The following is a 17,258-nucleotide window of genomic DNA, read 5'->3' as shown; positions in this document are numbered from 1 at the left end:
CTAAATAAAGCATCAAGGCATTATCTACTGGATAGTTAACAGGTGTATGAGCTGACACTCAGCTGTGAATGCTTTTTCTCGATCTTTTCCCATCAATAGAATTTTTAAATAAGAGGTCTTTGATGTAGTTTGGAAAGCAGAAAGCATATATCATAAAGGTATAGCTTGCTAACTCAGTAGAGTTGACCCAGGATAAATCACTCAAAATGGGCTCAGTTTGAAACACAGGGACTGATCACAAAAGAAATGGAAGGTGCTCTTTTAGTCCCCTTGTCTTAGGTCAAAACCGAAACTCAATTTGTTGGTTGTGTGTTCATGTTCTAAGATCATTTGTTCACCTCTTCATACCACAGTGTAATTCAATATAGCTGTTAATCCTTTAAAAAGAAAAAAGGTCCTGAAGTATCACAGGCAACTTCTGTGGTCCTCTGACAGCACAAGGGAGGTCATAGCTTAGTCCTCTGCCAAGTGTTAGTGTCACTACCTTTTTTATTTTTATGACAGTGCAACTATTTTTTAAGAGAAAATAATGTCTAGTCAGGGAAATGATTCGTGAACTTTTTATGTTCTTAAATGAATAGAGTATTCCCTTCTTTCCTTTCCCCTAGCCTCCTGCTTCCCCTTCCCCTTTGCCCCTTTTCTTCCTATTTCACTTAACTATTATAGCTTTTAGTCCTTATTCTTTAAAGAAATTTATTACACTTTTAAAAATAGATTGATAAGGCAGAAAGGATGCTTGAATCTCCCTGAGGAAATTTGATCAGGAATACAAAGATGCAAATCTGATATGTACTTAGAAAGAGAGACACATATTTGAATTAATTTTAATTGGTTGCATTAGAGTGTATAAAGGGATAGTAAAAGTGGCAACTATATTGAAAAACCACCTAATAGTTCTTCCTGGTACAAGGACAGTTTACTTTTATCCGTGGGAAATGAGAAATAGATAACCTCTCCAGTAAAAAATAATACACATGTGCATTTAATAAGATAAATAAATGAATTGGTCACCTTCCCATGACACATTGTCCATTTTTATTAACTTGATAACTACTTCCCTACCACCTGAATACCCTCTTAATTTTATTGGTATAGATTAATCAGCCCATTTTTCCAAACAGAACTCTCATAATCTAGTCCCTCAAATTATTGAGTCTACCCCACTGTATAATCCATGCCAAATTCACGTGCTTTCCTAATCAAATTCCTCTGTACAAATGATTTCCTTTAACTGGGATGGCCTTCCCACTTTTCCAAACACAGAGAATTTTATTTGTCTTTAATTTGAAAGCCACACTCTTGGTTTATTTCCTATTGAAATTACACACTTTCTCTCACACACCTTAGAGATGTTACCAATTTTAGTGCTTATGAAACTGCCTTGACTTCAGTTCTGAGCCCCTACAGATCAATGACCATATTTCATTTCTTTCTCTGTCAACTACCATGCCTTGTTTATATTTGGAAATAAATACATGCTGTTTGAACTGAAATTAATGACATTTTGTCGGGTTTTGAAGTGATAAAAAATTCTGAAACATATTTAGAACATTTTTCTGGAGTTAGAAGTGATCTAGAGAAATAGGATTTATAGAGGTTCAAAGAAATATAGCAGTCAAATGAATCACTTGAGCCTGGAACAACAATATCTGAATCACTCACTCATTTAAGGGTTGAATGTTGATAGCTTTCAGCTGTATACCTTTGTCAATATTTTGGTAACTTCCTAGGCATAATGTCACATCCTTATATTTGCAGCATTGTGGTAGGCTGAGACAGGAGAATCACAAATTTAATCCCAGCCTAAGAAATTTAGCAAGAAACAGTCTAAGAAGGAAAAAAAAAAATGAAGGCAGGAGATATAGACAAATGCAAGAACTCTGGACTCAATCCCCAATACCACCAAAAAAAAAAAAAAAAAAAAAGGATATGACATAGTTTACTTTTAGGAAACTAGAGAACAAAATGGAAGTGCCTTGGTTTTGGGACTATAAACTTGGAATTGAGTATATATTTTATATTTTTTAATGCAATTTCTTTGAGATATTACAGTCTGATTCAGTGTGTTATACTGTTATTGTGTATGATGAAATTGTAAAATGATCTGTAAAATTAATTGTTCCTTTTCCTCAACCACAAGTTTCTACTTTATCAAGTAATTGAAATTCACAATATAATCTTTTTTGTGGGCTTTGAAATTTGCCAGATTTTATGAGTGTCTTTCCAGTTTATACTAGTTAAAAACTGAATATCTTTTGACTTGTTCTCTCAAGTAATTATAACATCTACAATGATTTTAGGATTCTCACTTGAAAGATCTAGATAATGGACACTAAAATGACAGGAAACAAGTGTATAAAACAGACAGGTCAAAACTATCTAACTTGTAATATTAACTCATATTTTCCATGTAACCTATATGTAGTAGATCACTGTTAAATAAAATTAAAATGATAATGCTTATGTTAGACAGCATTTCAAACATTAAAATAGTTATTAAGAATATTTTAAATTTTGTTGAAATTAAGAAATACAAAGACTTTGACAAAAAGAGTGTTTGCTTCACAGTAGAAGTAGCTTTGTAAGTTATTTTTGATTGAATATTTTCTTTACAAATCACATAATTTATTGCCAAATACATAAAATGATTAAACAGAAATTGGAATAAGAACTTTTTTTGAAAATTTAAAAAATTTATATTAATTAAAATATAATTGCACATATTTATGGAGCACAATATTGTAGTTAGATGCATATATAAAATGGATAATGACCAAATCAGGATAGTCAGCTTATCTGTCTTTCCAGATGTTATCATTTCTATGTGCTTAAAATCATTAGTCTTCTCCCCCAGTCATTTTCAAATGTATAATTTTTAGGACTGTATTTGTCCTACTGTATCACTCAACACCCAAACTACTGCCTCCTTCTTTCTTTATTTTGAAATTCTTTATCCTCCCTCTCACCATTTCCCCTTTCTTTTTTCCTTCCTAGACTGTGGTGAACTTTTTCAACTGGACACCCAAACTCGTTTCCTTAATCTAATACACAATTTCCAAATAAAAATAATAGAATATTCATGATTCTACCTAACACGACACAACTATCTTTCATGAAATGGAAAACACAATAATCCCTTTCCAAAAGTTCACAGTTCCATCATTTTCCAAAGTTCAAGTTAATGCTGAGACTGAAGGCAAAGTTTTAACTGAGAACGTCTGTAAAAATAATTTTGAAAAAAGTTGCATAATCCCAAAGTATAATAGCACAGGGTAAACATTTCCATTTCAAAAGGAAGGAATAGGGAAATAGAAAAAAATATGACCAAATCAAGAATGAAATTCATGACATCAAACATTAAGTCCTATGATATTTGTAGCTGTTTATCAAGCATCTGGCATCTGGGGCACACTGCTATGAGTTGTGAGATCCAGAGGGCTTCGGCAGCCCCAACAATTCGCCTTACTGGGTGCAGCTTACATGGCCTCTCTTTTGGGCTGGGCCCACTAACAACCTGGAACTTTCCTAGGGAGATATTCTACATTCCTTGGATCTCCAGGTTCTCAGACTCACCATTGCTGCTTTGGCTTCATTCTTAATGTTTCACACACTCTGCTCTCAGAAGCTTCTTGCTTGGTCACCCAAGATGTTTTGAAATCTCAGTGGAAGCCTCCCTGACCCCACAACTCCCGAATTACACATGCCAGTAAAAGTATCATGATGAGGACTAAGCCAAGGTCTGCCCCCAGTGTGGGCAGTAGCCAGGCCCCTTTATATCACAGCAGCATCAACCTCTGAGTATCAGGGTGGCTGAGCATGGTGAAGTGAATGAGCCAATTCTCTAGGCATCTCTTCTGGAGCAAAGTACCCAGAGTCTCTCTTCTGAAACAAAAGGTTTACACTTTTACACATTTGAGACTGCCAAGGATGGAATATCTCAATATGAAATAGTTCACTTCTTTTTAATGGTGCTAGTTTCTTCAGCAACCATACCCAAATTAACACACGATTTCTTTTAGGACAAAATTTAAGTATTTCAAAATGCTCTGCTCTCCTCTTAATTCCCAGTGCTGATTATAAAACCAGCAAAAATCAGCCAAATTTACCCATGACATAGCCTGAATGTTGGGCTGACTTGAAATTTCAACTGCTTTATCAATTAGTCAACTCCCCATATTCTCAATCTCCTGAGATATCTCAAGACGGGGAAAATGTAGATAAATTTTCTGCCACCATGTAACATACATAGTCTATTTATTTTCTTTATTAGTCATCAGTCACTCTGACACAACACTTGACACAATTTAAAGGAGAAAATGTATAATTTAGCTCTGAATTTCAGGAGAGTCAGTACATGATTGGCAGGCTCCAAGCCAGAAACCTCATGGGAGACAGGCATGGTGGAACAAAGATGCTTAGTTTATGGTGTCTGAGGTGTAGTGCAACAGTGCCAGAGAAAAACATGTAAAGGACCATATAGAGTTGCAAAGGTCACTCCTCCATGACGCATGGAGACACTCCTAGGAGCATTATTTGTAATCTGCTAGATGTTTCGTAGTCTGATGAAGTTGACATACTAATAATCACATGTAACCTCTTGTCTGACTGACAATGGAGTCTTTATTCAAAGTTAAACTTTCTCAGTTTGGCCTTTATTATCTGTATTCCCATCAGGATTCTGATCTGAGCTGCATGCAGAATCATCCGTCAGACTCCGCTTATACCATTCTAAGGCTTTTCTAGCTTGCATCTCCCAACCTTTCCAAAGTCATCCCATCTCCAAAACAAGTTCCAAGACTTTTAAGCCACATGGTAATTTATTTTATTAAATATACATATATATAATATAGATATATAGGTATAGATATAATTTTTCTGGAGAGATTATTTCTTTGATCACATTATGAAAGTGATTCATATAGTGAAAGTGAACTACTGTAAGAAAAATACATACATAGGCAAATATTGCCAACTATGTGTACAATTCCAAGAACATTCATATGCACATTATTTAGTAAAGTCACAGTGATACTTAAAGACAATAGGTCAAATCTCCAAAATCATAAAAAATAAGGCAATCCAGCAGAGTGTAAATGAAGTTTTACCGAACACTAAACTTGATAATAGTGTCAAGGTAAGATGAAACTTGCATTGATAAGCATGATGAAATTTAGCCACATATGTTTGTGTATTTAGTGAATAGAGGATATATGTTTTAAGCACAATGAGGGCTTAGAAAAATGTAAAGATATATTAGCAATGATTGCCAAGTGTGGTGGCACACACCTGTAATCCAAGCATTCTAGAAGGCTTAGGTGTGTGGAACCTGGATAATTTAGTAATTTCCTGTCTCGAAATAAAAATTAAAAAATAAAGAGCTCAGGATGTAGCACAGTATACAGGTTTCCAGTTTAACCTCCAGTGCTGGAAATATTAGAGAGAGAGAGAGAGAGAGAATTATTATCAGGGATTGGTGGAAGATTTTTGTCTTGCAAGGATCATTGATATGGAATCAAGATCTTGTTCCTACTTTTGAAGTAGAAAAGGCCTATCTACTTATGATTTCCTGCTTTTGTGTTTATTATATTGTATTATCGATGCCATTTGGAGCAGAGTATCAGTTTGGCAAACCCCGGGACTTAATAGTACTTTCAACATTAGAAATTTATGAAGTTTTTGTTTTATTTTTCATTTTTGCTTTTGTGGTGCTGGGGATTAAACTAATAAACCTAAACCATATTAGATAAATACTCTACCACTGAACGATATCCCCAGCCTTTAAAAAGAATTTTTTTTGAGACAGGATCTCACTAAATTCTGCAGTCTGACTTTGAACTTCCAATCCTGCCATCTCAACCTCCCGAGAAGCGGGGCTCTCAGGTGTGTGCCACTGCAGCCAACCTGAAATACGCTTTTAAGTAATTGCAGTGAGTATGGAAAGTCATACAAGTCATGTTTCTCAATTTGTGTTAACAAAGGTTAAAAAAGAACAAATCTCTCTAGAATTAGCAATTAAGTGTCAACTCGTTAATGTTTTAACTGTAATATGAAATGACTAGTTCCCAAGATAAGTAAAATATCAGGATAATTATTTAAATGTGTTAAATTTTAACTGATCTCAATTGTTCTCATCATAGATGCCATCTAGGTGAAGACATAATCTTTTATTCTAATATGGAATATAACATTACAAAATTACAAAATAAGGCAAAAGTATTATTTTTAGAGAAAGGTGAGTGCTCACTTTAGTTGGCACACATACTAAAATGGAGTGATAGAAAGGTTAGCATGACCCCTGTGGAAGGATGATATGAAAAATTTATAAAGCATTCCATAATTTTGAAGTTTTGTTTTATTAAGAAGTTTTGTTAAATAAATAGATTTTTACTGTTCTTGTCACACTGAAAAGGAACAATCTTAGTTGATACATATCTCAATCTAATTCACTGTAGTAATTGTTATGGTTAAAAGTCCATGTGTTCAGAGGAGGGGCTTCTGAAAAGTGATTGGATTACAGGGGCTCTGTACTCATCAGAAAATCAATCCATTGATGATTTCATAGCTGAATGACCAGGTAGGAGGTGGGGACCAGTTGGAGGAGATGGGTCATGGGTTGTGCCTTTGAAGGGTATATCTCTCCTGCATCTACTACTATTCCTATCCTTCCTGTCATATTGAGGTGAAGAACTTCTTTCCATCATGTCCCTATTTCATGCAGCCACCTGTCCCTTGGACAGCTTGGAGCCAGCTTTCCAAGGACAGAAGCTCTTTCCAAGGACAGAAACTATGAGCAAAAATTAATCTCTCCTCCTTCAAGTTGAGGGTGTCAGGTAATTTGTTCCAGTGACAAAAATATGGCTAATATACACTGATCATTTTATTGTCCATCTGTATTTTATACCATTACTGTGTGAACCTCAAGTCTACAATATTCGCAGTAAAATTTATGCCCATACCCCCTCATAAAAGAGATCAGATCATAATATTTGTCCTTTCAGAAAACCATGGTACTTTTCTATCTTATTATGATAGGTTGGGTGAATCATGATACATAATTTGGTCTCAAGATATTACCCAGAATGACTTCACATAGCATAGGATTCACATTGGCTTTCCAGAGGAAGATATCAGTTTGAGACTGACTGAAAGAGAATGTGAAGAGAAATGGATTCCTTGATCCTGTGCTGACTGGAGGATGGTGTACATTTTGTATTATCATGTAGATGTTAATGTAGCTCCAAGAGGTAGGCATTCACACCACAAAGAAAATAAGAAAAAATGAGACTGCCATTGAATTGTTGGTTTTCATAGCAACATTTGGCACACTTCACTTCTTGGGAACATGTGAACTATAATTCAGTTTCTGTGGATGGAATTGAAATCCTTTGAGGAAATCTTGTAGTAATTAAATGATTCTGCTACATGCAGAAAACTGTTTGTTTTTGAATTTGAAGAAAGTATTTCTTGTTGCCCATCTTCTGTCTGCATGCTCCCTTCCAATTTAAGTTTGTTCTTGTGAGGAGTAGAAATAAATGCTATAATTAAAAGCATCTCTGATAACACTCTACTTCAGGGAATTCACTTTTGCTGTGCATCCTCTTTGAGACAGAAAACACATAACAGATGGCATGTTTAATGCTAATCTACTTATTATTCACCACCCAGCGTTGCAGAAAAATTCACGTAGCAAATAATTATGGACTGGTTTAACGATCATGCTATCTTGATATTTATTTTAGCCTACTCATTGAATGATACTGACTTACCAGTGACAATGCAGTTTTTTGCTTAGATTTCCTTTACAAAATTTGGTCTGGAAATCTAAACAATTTTTTGAATATAATCTCTTTACAATGTTTTGCTCTTCTCAATTCGAAAAAATACAATTTTATTGCTTAAATTTGACACAACTGTGAAGCATTACTTGTTCTATGGAAAAGTTTATTAACTTACAGCATTTAAAAAATGGAAATATAGTTAAATGTAAGAATTAGAGGTTCATAGATGTAGAAATATCTGTGGAAGTGAAGTTTGGAGAAGCTGCAGCATCCAGGTAAGAGTTGCTGACGACCACTGTCTTCAGAAGTACTGCTATGTTCCACATTAATGAAGAAAATTTCTACCTCTAATCCTCTTCTATTTTCATGTTCATGTTCTTTTGTTTTGATTGTTCTCAATTACTTTCAATATTAGTTTAAGTATACAGGAGAATAATTGTAGAAATTGACATGATAACTATTGAGTTTTTTAAATTGTATTCAATAATCTTATAATTTGTATGACACAAGAAGCACTCATTTAACATGAACATTTCTCTGGTCCTATATTTGTGGAGTTGTACAATCATTGCCATTATCAATTTCAGAACACTTTTATCACCCCAGAAATATATCTATACCCATTAATAAATAATTTTCACCTCTACCACTACTTTATATGACTTAGTATTACACAATATTTTGCACTCAATGCAAGGTGTAATGACCTCCACACATGCATTATGGCAATAAAGATATATACTTGTTTAATGAGCACTTATTGAATATTTCCCAGGTGGCAGGCAGAATGATAGGTAGTAATGATAGACAGCTAAGTTGCACACTGGATCTCGTGATTTAGTTAGAAAGTAATCTCATGAGAAATACAGCTATTTATATCAATAATTATTTTAAAAATGAGAAGAAATATTTTACCTAAGACATCTGAAAGTGATACATACAAATCTTGTAAAAGAACTTTTAATTAAATTTACCCAGGGAAAGGGAAATATATAGTTTAGATATCAATCCTGTAAAATAATATTTATTAACTTTCAATGACATTATTTACTTAAACTCACTGTCACAGTTGATAACAGGCTTGAATCCATAGTTTTTGGAAATGTATAAATTTTTATCCTAGAAACTTGAGAGATCCAAGATACATTTTAAGAAAGATATTTGATTATCCTTAAATATATTTTTTTCTGATTTAAACCTAATTTTGACTCTGGAAATACTACCTGGAATTTTGAAATTGTCTCCGGTGTCAGCTCATTTAATATGTTCCAATGAGGGCTCTCATATTCAGAAGAGGCTCACATATTAAGGGCTCAAATTTTAAGAAAGTTTTTTCTACTTAATACTCGAGGACACAGTTCATCTGCTAAGACTGAAAAATGAATGCTGGCTTTGTCACTTTCCTGTCTTCCTACCTTTGGACTTTTTGTTCTCAAATATTTGAGAGCTTTCAATATACCAAGCATTATGTTTGCTTATTCAGTTAGACAATAAAGCTACCTCAAACCCTTTTTTATGAGTTTAACATAAAGAAACAAGTATAATCAAAGTGACTATGTGCCCATCTTTACCAAGTTTATTCTTGTGACAATAATTTTGACTAATCACTTTCTCTCATTCTTTTCCATCACAGTGTGACATCAAATGTCCAAGTTCATAAAAGAATTATTTCTACAGATAATCCATTTCCACCATGAGATGTATTTCTCATAACAGTCATTTTCTCATTCATGCCTTTGACCTTCAACAAATTAATGTAGCAGTATTTTGTTTGGTGGTGATTTAACATCGCTTGTCCTGGTAGCAATATTTTTTCCACTTTGAAGTTTACCATTTTGGCTGCTGATATAGTTCTGTATATTTATATGAAGTCATTTTATGTAGTAGATTTTATGATCTCCATTATGGAACACTTATTTTGATTTATATATTTATATTTTTTTGTGCTTAATGGGTACTGCTGAATAAAACTAATAGGACCATCAATTTCAAGGGAAAGAGTTTCCTATTTATTATGCATACCAAAACGACAGACAAAGCAATTAAGTAACCATGTACCTGTAGAATGGAGGCATTTCCATTAAATATTCTCTTTCTATGGTTATTTTAAAAATGGGAGAAAGTTTATCCAAGTGCTCTCTGCCCTCACTAGTTGATCACTAAGTCTCCTTTATCCACTGTGCTTGGAAAACAGAGGCCCTTACTGAGTGTCTAAAGGGAGGGGTCGATGGTTGAATTATGTTTCCTTGTCTTGCAAAGGTAGGAAAATAACATTCAGATCTATAAGATTAAAAAAGCAAATAGAAGTCTTGGATAGACATGAGAAGAGAAATTATAACAGTGGGCAGAGGACAATGAAATTTCAGTTGTTTCCTCAGTGCTTATGGAATTGATTGTATTACTTCATATGTTGAGTCCATATGTTACAATCATTGTTGTTTTATTTAAATAATAAATTCAGGAAATAGTATATTAAGGAATCATTTAAAGGCCAACTTTACTTTTTTTCTACTTAACTCATGAACTGTTGGAGACAACAGTATAGCTTCTAGTTTTTGATATTGGATTTTTTTCTTGTAAAATATGTTAATTTGTACTTGAAGCATTTGATAGCACTGTTTTGGAAGCTGCTATCCTAAGCAAACTTTCCATTTTGACTGCTCAGTAGACATGGTGAATTCTTATCCTGGCTCCACAGCAGGCATGTTACAAATATTTTCTCTCAACTACCTTGCAGAGCAAGGAGTTACTGCCCTAACTTTAAAAATGGGACAAAAACAACAACAAAACACTATAGTTCATAAAATTTAATTTATCCTAAATCAGACAACAAATATCTCATCCAAAGTTAGTTCTCAATGTTGAAAAGTCTCACTAACCTTCTTTCTCCCTGAATAGTTAAGCTCCACCTTCCAATAGAAAAATAATGTAAGCTTAGGTGGTATGACATTCTAAAATTTGTCTAAAAGAACATTTTTCTAGTTTACAAATATTTTAGTGACATTTGTTCTTTTATTTGCTTCAATTATCTTCACGGATTATATTAAATACATTAAGAAAATACTTAACATATCAAACTTTCAGATTGTCTTTAGTAAGTCTTGATAGATTGATAGTATACACTTCACAAAGAGACAGATATTAATTTTAATTCCCACCTAATTACTCACTATGATAAAAGCAAAACACCAGAAATTAGTTTGTGATCTGTATTCCCACCTTTCCCTTGACATCAGCAATTTTAAAAGTAGTAAATGTAGGGCTGGGGATATAGCTCAGTGGTTCCGGCACCTGCCTTGCAAGCACAAAGTCCTGAGTTTGATCCCTAGTACAAAACAAAACAAAACTAAACTAAATCTTTGGTGGAAGTTTCTCAGCTGAGCTTACAGTTATATGTCCTATTTTTCAACTTTTCATGCATCTGTCACTTTCTAGGTTTTTGCCAAGTTTGCTGAGCATCAGAATTTTCCATCAACAAAGTCCTAAAATCCATAAACCCTAAAAACCCTCCTTTAACCAATAACTAACGTTCTTCAGCTGAAGTGGAACTGCAAAACTTAAGAAAATATGAAAGCAGTCCCCTATCAGTTAACCTGGCAGCTTCCATTTCAATTACTTTGGGGATTCAAAAGTAATAGAAACATAGATATGAACTGTATATCCTATGCGGTTTATTTCAGAACTACAGACTAGGGACAATGAAAACATTTTGAATAGGTGTCAGATTATACCAAGCTTTCTGACAATATAAGTATTTTGTGCTCTGTCTTAATTTGTATATGAATGACAAATAGTATGCATGAAACTATTTCTACTTTTAATTGACTGTTGGTAGACTAGTTTGCTGAAAAAATCAATAACAATAATTCTGATCTCTTGTAAGAATAGCAAAGATTTTAGAAATTAAATAAGAGAAGGTTAATTTTTAGTGAGTTTGTCGATTACTTGGATATATGATTTTTTAATTTAATAAACTATAATGTCTTCATGATTATATGTATGCATGCATGAGCATGCACATACACACATACACACATATAGCATGTGAATATTATTTGATGTTACTTAAAGTAAATTTACATGAGAAAAAAGGGAAAAAATTGCTAGAAAAAGTCTTCCCCTATATACGTTTAGAGATGTATGGTACCTGTTTTTATTTGAATTACCTATGTAAGTTATTTATCTATCCCATAGTAAAGTACTTCTTCTAGTTTTTTTCTAGCTTACTCTCTCCTAGGACTCCATTCCACACAAGAATGGAGTCCCTTTAGGTTTTCCCCTAGAGAATGCTCCCATAATAGCTTAAATTCCCCTGATGTAGGTCTCACAGTTTAACTTGTCAATATGTAATTATAATTCCAAAACAAAACAGATTACTTTGCATTTATGGTGTGCATGCTGTCTTGCTGAATGAAAAAGAACTGACTAGAAAAATGGAATGTCTCATTAGTAGTTTTTTATTTAATGATCTAGCAAGGTTAGGACTCTTAACTGTGATTGCTATCCTTAACAATCTAAAACAAGATTCTTCCAGAGGCTCTGTAATAGCTATAAAGATTTGGGTCCAAGACCTAAAATTTGACTGCTATGATTATAAGCATTATAAAAAGAAATATACCCACACATAGTTCGGTGTATGCAAAATCTGTATATTAATATATAACACTTAATCACATACAGCTACATACTTCACTTATAATTAACCTTTTTGGATTTTATATTAATTTGAACTTCTAAAAGAATAAAACTCCCAAAGCAATAAAGCATTTATATTTTAATAGTTGTTTTGAATTAACAAAGTGCTTTCTAATCTTTGATTAAAAAGTAAAGTCTATCTGCTTTGTATTGTAGAGGAAATTCACCTTCACTTTTTCCCTTTGCTGTGATGTTTTATGGAAGTTACTCTTTTTCTTTAATGGTTAAGGCTAATGTGAAGTGTTTAGCTTACATATTTTAATCTGAGGAATGCACCTATGTGTTAGTGTTCAAAAACATATAAGTAATATATGCAGCTACGATCTCCAACCTTGTAATAAATATTGAAGATACATGGTTTCTTCTCTCATGGGGCTTGTCTAGTAAGGAAGTTAATGTCACATATAATTTGCTAATAAGTTTTCAGTAAATTCAACAAAGCAGGGTGCAGAGTATTTTAAGAGTGAATAACAAAGAAACGACATAATTGAATGGTAAGGATGATGTTTTTGAGAAAATAACATCTTATCTAAATCCTAAAGAAGGAAGAGGTGCTGGTGGATGAAGAGGAAAACTTGGAATAACAATAGGGACAATAACAAAGGCCCTAGAGGGAAGTAAAAGTAAGACATATTTGAAAAAGTAAATAAAGGCCATCCATTTGGATCTCATTGAAGTGAAAAGTAGTAGGGAGAGATCTTTTAGGGTCTTGGTCTTATGGACTTTCTTATGAAAAGTATTTTTTTAAATTAAGAATTATTGACAGATTTTGAGGAAATGTGAATGGGATTGAGTGTGCGGAGGATTCAGGAAAGATGTCAATAAAGACACTGAAATTTTTAACTCTAGTAATAGAACAGACTGGTGTCATTTACTGAAGTCGGAACCATTAAAGGTATAAAAGACACTTGTGAAAAATACAAGTGGCTCTGTCTGTGTCAGGAATCGGGACAGCACTGACATTAAAAATATAAATATAAGAAAAAAATCTCTGTTATTGTTAAGCTGTTCTTTATTTCCCTCTCTTAAGGAGTTTAGCCACAAAATAATCATTTAAGGATTTAGCAAGGCCAGCTTTTACAAAGCAATCAAGGGCAAAAGCCACACTAGAATTTGTTGACAAGAGAGAAGGGACAAAATAGAAACTGCAAGGGACATGTCTTTATCAAAGATCTGTATGAAGGAAGAACCATAAAGTAGAAGCTACATGCCGCTGCTTCAAGACATTATTTCTGAAGATAAATATGATTTAATCTGTTTAAAAGATCCATAAGACAGTGAAAGTTACAGGAAAGATAAAAGATTAATTTAGCAGGAATGTATTTACAAATCCTGGAGGGTTTGGGGGTAGAAAAGTCACAAAGTTTAATTAACAAACACTTTATTTTAAAAGAAACATGAAAATAAGATGTGTTGGTAGTTTGTATATCTTCAATTTAAGGTTATTCTCTGAAGACTTCAACTTTCTCTGTATATTAATAGGCTACATCTTTTGAACAAAGCTGAGAGGCTGGCACAGTAAAGAAAGCATAGAAGAAAAATGACATTCTAGAGAAAGGGAGGCAGAACAAAGATTGGAGAAAACTGAAACTCATTGGAAACACTGGCTGTGGAGAGGGTAGAAAAAATTGACTAAAATAAAACAATGTAATTTTTGGCCTACAATGTTGAAAATCCACTTGATTCTAGTGATCATAAATATATAGCTGAGCCATACTAGTTACTGTGATGTTTTTCTCAAGCAGCAGCTAGCAGTGTAGAAGTAAACAGAAAGAATGAATTTATTAAAAGGTAGTATTTTCCTGGGGAATTTTGATAGAATGCAAGGTCAATTGACTAGAGGGAATTTACAGACAGGCTATAGAATTTTTAAACTAAAATTTGGGGAGAAAAATACAGCTAGAGAAACCTGACATGGGAAAAAAGCAGGGAGAAAATTAATAAAAACTAATAAGGTAAAAGAACACAATAGTAGAAAGGCAAAAGATGCCTATGTCCATATGAAGGTAATATGGACTGACAAGTCCTATTTTGTGTAGTTGACTTTGCATACATACACAAATCAGCAGTACTTAACAAAATGCTTTAATTATGTGATTGCAACTTAACAGTTATAAAGATGTGAGTCTGTAAATCATTTTATTGTTTATAAACCATTTCACATAGAGTGCTTCAACCTAGTATCTAGCAGGCACCTAATATTGCACTAGAATCTGGTGAAAAAATACAAATAAGCTATGATCTTTTTCTTCAAGAACCTCACATAGGACAAAGAAGATTTGTTTTTAGGAGGGTGGTAGTTTAATTGCATTCTAATAACAGGGGAACTCAGAGAAACTAAGAGATTTACTTGAGTTTGTCCAGGTGTATACAATACAATCAAAGTCAGAAATTCAAGTAGAAATCAAGTCTTTTGACTCTAAATCTTTTTTCTTTGTTCTTTTTTCAAATTAAAGCGATGTCTGTCAAAGAACACGTGCTTTAAAATTAACATCACTACCAATTTGCTATTAAGCAAGCCAGAAAATAATAGATTTTTAAATGAGATCAAACATACATATTAATTCAGGCATTCAGAGTGGCATATTTTTATCCAAGACCTAGCCAAGACAATCAGGAACACAATACTGGACTGGAGACTAAAACCAAAAATGTTACTGTTATGCCTGCACATTTGACTATTTTATGACCTCAGAAGAATTATTTACCAATTCATTGTTGAATTTTTCATTTGTAATTGAATATACAATAGACTTATTAGTCTATCTCAAAAAAAATTTTCATGCATTGTACCTAATAAGAATAATTATATTAAAACCAATCTTTCAGCAGTTGAACTGTCAAGTGATAATGAGGATGGTAGCCTGGAGTACAGCTGATATGTAGGGCAGAAAAAGACAGTTATTTCTCATGGAAACAAGGTAAAAAAAAAGCAAAAAAAATTAAGTTCATCACTGCCTTTGAGATGTTATTTTTAGATTAAGTGAAACCTGCTAAGTCTTTGATAATGTCCTTATATTTTTCCATACCGTCCAATGTACAGCCGTAACAATTTTCTAGTTAAAGTTAGGTGTGTAAATCCTCCTGATAGATCTACAAATACAAAGCAAAGGGTTAATGTTTTTAAATTACATGAATTTGTTACTCATGAAGAAGTTTCCAAATGTATTATAATGTTGTTTTAAATAAGTCATAACAATTCACAATAGATGCCCGGGAGGACCAGAATTAGATCATTTCAGATATTATGTGTGAATGTAGTATTTGTGTGTGATATTTTACCATATCACAGTGAATATTCTTTCATATGAAACATTTAAAATTGTATTAAGCTTAATCTAATATATTTTCACAGAACAAAAGTTGTTGCTTGGACCAGTGGTAACATTTTGTATCTGTTATGCCCAAGAATATTATCATGAATATTTAAAAAGTTAGTTATAATATTAAAAAGTTATATTTTCAATTATTGAGTAGTTCATCAATATTGATATTACATATTCTGGTCAATTTTACCTTTGCTTTCTACTTGGGGATAAAAATTCAATCATATAAGCACTGAAATTACAGTATAGTAAAATACACCTTCTAGATTTATTAGCCTTACTTGAATTTTGAAGAGCTATTTATTTAAATGTATTCTCTAACTGATAAATGAAATAAATATTCTTAATTTTTTTCTTGTAAAGATAACTATCAATTTTTAATTTTGTTTTCACTATGACAATTCTCTAGTCAGAATCCATTGTTTAAATCTAACCACTTTTTTTTACTCTTTCTTTTTTAAAATTTCATTTGTCCATAGTTTGTGCACATTATAAATCTCCTTCTCTAATGTTTAGCTGAAATGTCAAGATAATTTGATATTTTATATACCATTTTAAGAAAGAATACATAGAATGCTTACTTTGCCTATTTTACCAAGTGGTAACATTTTGTGTAATATCACAACCAAGGTATTGGCAGTGATAAAATGTATATTGCTTATTCATATCTCACCAGTGTCACTGATGCTTGCCAGTATGTGTGTATATATGTCTTTGTGTGCTATGGATTTAGTTCCATGTAGTTTTAACACTTTTGTAGGCTCATACATGCACCACAATATTTAAAATCCTGAAGTTTCTATATCACAATAAACTTGAGTTTTCATTTCTACATCATCCATAACCCTATTAATGTGTTTTCATTTCCCAAGTTTTGTCATTTCAAATGTTATTTGAATAGAATCATGCAGTAATCTTTTATATTGGCTTTTTTCATTCATTATAATTCTCTGGAGATTTGTCCATGTGATTACATGTATGAATAGTTAATTCCTTTTTATGGCTGAGTGATACTCTTGGTATCAGTTTATTGAATTGTTAATGCATAAGACAACTGGAATCTTTCCACAAAATACATATTAAGATGAAAGCTACTATCAATTATATGGGTTCAAGTTTTTTGTTAACATAAATTTCAATCTCTATGGAATAAATGATCGAGTGAAATTGGATATGTTGATAGCAGATTTAATTTTTCATTAAGCTTTTTGGTACATTTTAGGTATATATAATGATCATATTCATCATTGGGAATTTGTACCTGTACGTAATCTATCTTGGTTCTTCTTTTTTTCTCCCATCCTCTTCCTTCCCTTCCACCCTTCCACCCCTCCCTATTTACAAAACTTTGTTTCTGTTTTTTCCTTCTTTTTTCATACCCCCTGGCCCCACTTCCCCTTCCCCTTTGGACTTTTTCTTCCTATTTCTCATTATCTATTATACATTTTGGTCCTCATTT

The 17,258-nt window shown here is 32.8% G+C and overlaps 1 protein-coding gene and 1 non-coding gene across 14 annotated transcripts in view; both read left to right on the top strand.

Annotated features, from left to right (window-relative positions):
* Pcdh9 (protocadherin 9) overlaps window positions 1–17,258 on the top strand; it is a 918,070-nt gene that overhangs the window by 643,276 nt on the left and 257,536 nt on the right. The gene's annotated exons all lie outside the window — the stretch shown is intronic.
* On the top strand, window positions 6,237–6,341 carry LOC147823484 (U6 spliceosomal RNA). Its single transcript, XR_015443749.1, has one exon. It is a non-coding gene; the product is annotated as a U6 spliceosomal RNA (small nuclear RNA).

Source organism: Heterocephalus glaber, unplaced genomic scaffold (assembly GCF_053883595.1).
Source record: "Heterocephalus glaber isolate CG9 unplaced genomic scaffold, H.glaber_assembly_v1.0 deba00001577, whole genome shotgun sequence".
Lineage (NCBI taxonomy): Eukaryota > Metazoa > Chordata > Mammalia > Rodentia > Bathyergidae > Heterocephalus > Heterocephalus glaber.
The sequence above is the reverse complement of the archived record's forward strand: the minus strand, read 5'-3'. Positions and strand labels throughout refer to the sequence as shown.